Source organism: Ranitomeya variabilis, chromosome 2 (genome assembly GCF_051348905.1).
Source record: "Ranitomeya variabilis isolate aRanVar5 chromosome 2, aRanVar5.hap1, whole genome shotgun sequence".
Taxonomy (NCBI): Eukaryota; Metazoa; Chordata; class Amphibia; order Anura; family Dendrobatidae; genus Ranitomeya; species Ranitomeya variabilis.
The window spans coordinates 234,099,528-234,103,384 of NC_135233.1; the positions used below are offsets into that span (position 1 = coordinate 234,099,528).

General features: G+C 38.9%; 1 long non-coding RNA gene across 1 annotated transcript; it reads right to left on the minus strand.

The window, feature by feature from the left end:
- Positions 1 to 656: 656 nt before the first annotated feature.
- On the minus strand, positions 657 to 1,087 carry LOC143805134 (uncharacterized). The gene is made up of 2 exons (XR_013221178.1): positions 977 to 1,087; positions 657 to 867 (listed from the first exon to the last, which is right to left on the minus strand). It is a non-coding gene; the product is annotated as an uncharacterized LOC143805134 (long non-coding RNA).
- Between the last annotated feature and the right edge of the window lie 2,770 nt (positions 1,088 to 3,857).

The following is a 3,857-nucleotide window of genomic DNA, read 5'->3' on the forward strand; positions in this document are numbered from 1 at the left end:
CTGTGATCCTGGACCATCAGTATGGAACTTATACAAGGAGCTGGTAAAACTGCAAAACTGTTCAGTTTTGTATATAGATATTTATAGAATTCTTAATATAGAACTTTTGTGAAATGTCAGTATATGTAAAAAACAAACAAAACAAAAACAGCTTCTCGTCGATACCAGCGTCATAAAGGACAGAAAGCCACGTGCTGTCCTTGTGGCGGCTTGTAAATCTGCAACGTACAAATGTCAGGAAGCCTTCGTACAACATGAGAAGGGAAGAGACTTTTTTTTTTTTTTTTTAATCTAAATGTAGCACTTTGATAATCTTACCCGATAATTATATAGTACAGCCTTCAATGTGATACAGCCTAAATAATCCTTAAATAAAAAAAGATTCTGGTCATTGATAAACCATTTACAACAATATAACATGGTAGCTATTAGTACCACCTAACAATATTGGTGAAGCTAACTGTTATAAAATGGCACATCCCTAAGATCACATGGAGATTAAAAAAAAATAAAGCTAATTTTTTTTTAACTCAGTTTGTAAGATGCAAATTGAAACTTTTTTACAACTCCAAAAAGACTTCATTTTTTACCTCACGGCTGCACATTTTACCAAAAATTAACAAATGAAACTGTTTTTAAAAAAAAAAAAAAAAACATTTTTATGAAAAGACCCAAAGAAACCCTCCAACAAGCTGACTGCTCATCATGCAGTATTGCTCTCATGTGTGAGATTCTTGCTCTGCACCAACACAACAAACAAGTATTTTGTAAGACAGTAAGTTTTCAGAGCGATCTGACCAGACGAACAGTATGTGGAGCTGATGCGGGGCACGTCCCAACCGGCAGCACCGCACAGGCCAATGTGATCTGTAGAAAAATATTGTTACTAAAAAAGTAGAAAGGAACGCACACTACCGGTATTAAGAAATATTACACACCAAACGGAAAAAGAATTACGAAAAATATTTGTTAATACCTGTAGAAAACCCGGCGTAGAAAATCTATTGTGTGATTCTTGGTTTCTGTCCGGACTCTTGTCGAGCTGTGGAGTGAACATGTGGTATTGCCATCAACTTTTTTTTTTTTTTTTTTTCCCCCTCCTTCTTTCATCACACCCTTCCCTTCACATTATCTCTTAATATTTTGAAAACATTTACAAGACAAAAGTAAAAAAATATTAGTTTTTTTTTATCTTTGCCGATTTGCCACACGCACATTTTCCGCTGAGTATTTTCCCAATTGGGCTCAATCCTAACACAGTGCAAAGTCCATATCATCGTCTATCAAATTTCTCAGACTGGTAAAATTTCAGCAAAATCTTGGGCGGTTTGCCATACGGCAGCATTATCGGCGTGGACTAAAGGTTCTCTGTAGATGCTAAATATGTACAGGGTCGGCACAAATCTCCATATAGATTATAGACGCACCACACCGAGGTAAGGAGTATTCTGGCAAGCAAATGACACAAAATCAATTACACAATTCTGAATTTTAGACGTACAAAAAAATTAAATTTCATATATTTGCTATATAAAAGGGGGTGGGTCAGTGTATTGTCATGAGATAGACGTGTTATTCTGCACCCGGCTTCTGTGAAAGCCTAGTACAACCGTAATTTGGTTAATCCTCAAGTTAAAGCTCACTAGAAAACTTGTAGAGTTCAGAGAATTTTTTGGCCTCACCTTATATTCCAGTGCCCTGTAAGGTACCCGCTACCTAAGGTCTGCGGTGTAGGACCTCACCACAGTAGGAGGTGGCAAGGTAGGAGCAAGTGACATCATTTCTCCATAAATTAGCACATCCTACAGAATAGCTGCCCTCCTGGCTGTTGTGTGAGGTAAACATATACTTTAAGGCTTCTGTGGCACTAAAAGGATTATGGGAAACCGAGGCGATGTGTGTGCATCCCTAAAAGTTAGTTAACTATCTTTTTATTTAGAATTTTTCTAATTTTTTCTGGGCCGTTCACTTCTTTGTAAATTATTTAAAGGGGTCATCAGTGCATCAGAAGTGAGTGGGAACAGATAATGCCTTTGATTGCAGTTTTCTGCTACCAGTAAGTTTTTGTTTTTTTCCCCACTGTTATTTCCATAATGTTCCACCATATTTCCATACACCGGTGTGCAATGCTGTATCTATTGCTAGAGGCCAGTACAATGTGGACAGGGCACTGGCAATGAAGAGGCTCACTGGTGTTTTCTAAATCTCAGCTGTGGACAACCATAGGTGTAAACTGCGAGGTTCAATGTATCATCCTTGAATCGTGCAGAATGTCAGATAAATGGATAATCATCTCAAAAACAAGGGGGGGGAGGAACGAACCCCTTCAGATTTATTCCCCCCCTTCCTCTTAAAGCCCCAATCTACCCTTTGGTCACATAAAATCTAAATTAGCTTTGGTTCCTTCAGAGAAGTGTTTTGGAAAAAAAAAGTAAAACTTGGCTGAATGCACACAACTTAAAAAAAAAAAAAAAAATCGCCCAAACCGTTTAAGCCTAGTTAAAAGCTCCTCTAATGACGTGAAGATGAGCCGATTGCTATACACAGCCAACCCTAGCAACCAAAGCAAATGCCTAAATGTGACAAAATGACAAAACATTGGGTGGAAGCGGCCTTTGTGCTGGATTATAATTCATGATAAGCAGACAGATGTTTTCTTTCCCTTCCCACCGGTGGTGGGCAGATTTCTATAGTCCCAGCAGATCAGTACATAACTCTGCGGAGCGCTGACCTTCTACACAACCCGGCTACCTGAATATCCTCATTGCATTTCTGTGTTGATCACCATATATTGGAGTCATTACATAAATTGTGGGATAGAAACATATGTCAGAACAACAATCATCGCAAAAAAAAAATGTGAATCAGGGCTTAGCAGCCACATAGAAACATATCATGAAGCAACAGAACACTCCGAAATATACAACTGAATACTGAGGAACATGGAGTCAAGGCAGTCTGTATATAAAATGCACAAATCTTATTATTACATCATATAACTCTTTTTAAATATCAATAAGAATAGATAGCAACTGAGAAATATCAAGATTATTAATGAAGGACAACGGTAAGACGAATCTAGTGTCAACACATGATGATATAAGGATCAAGGGAATGGTATTCCTGAATCAAGAAGGGAGTCTATTGGAGTTGAGAGAAATTTTCAAAATTCAGTTCCGATTATGATAGGTGGCGAATATTGCAAAAGCTGTAAACTAAATAGTTCAGGAATAGTTCTTACCCATATGGACCCCTGTGTGACTCCAGATTCACAGCCCAAATGCATGTTTTGCGTGGGCTTCCTCATACGGCCCCCTGAGGAATCCCACGTGAAATGTGCGTTGGGGCCGTGAATCTGGAGTCACACAGGGGTCCATATGGGTAAGAACTAGTTAGTTTACAAACATGTCCTTTACAGGTTCATTTTTAGTCTATCAACATGAATGTAAGTTTATTGCACCACATAGATCAATAGTTCGGACACTTGTCCTAATATATAGACCTTTTAAAGGTGTATTCACATTTACAAACTGGGATGGAGACTGCCTTCTTGATTCAGGAACACCATTCCCCCAGATCGTTATATTATGTGTTGACTAGTGATGATGGTCTCCCGAGTATTGGTGACTGCTCGGAGATTTAGGTTTTGTTGACGCAGCTGCACGATTTACGGCTTCTAGCCAGCCTGAATAGATGTGGGGGTTGCCTGGTTGCTAGGGAATCGATACATGTATTCAGCCTGTCCAGCAGCCATAAATCATGCAGCTGAGTCAACAAAAACTAAATCTCCGAACACTAACAAATACTTGGAGACCACCCGAGCAATGCGTACACTCGCTCATCACTAGTGTTGACCC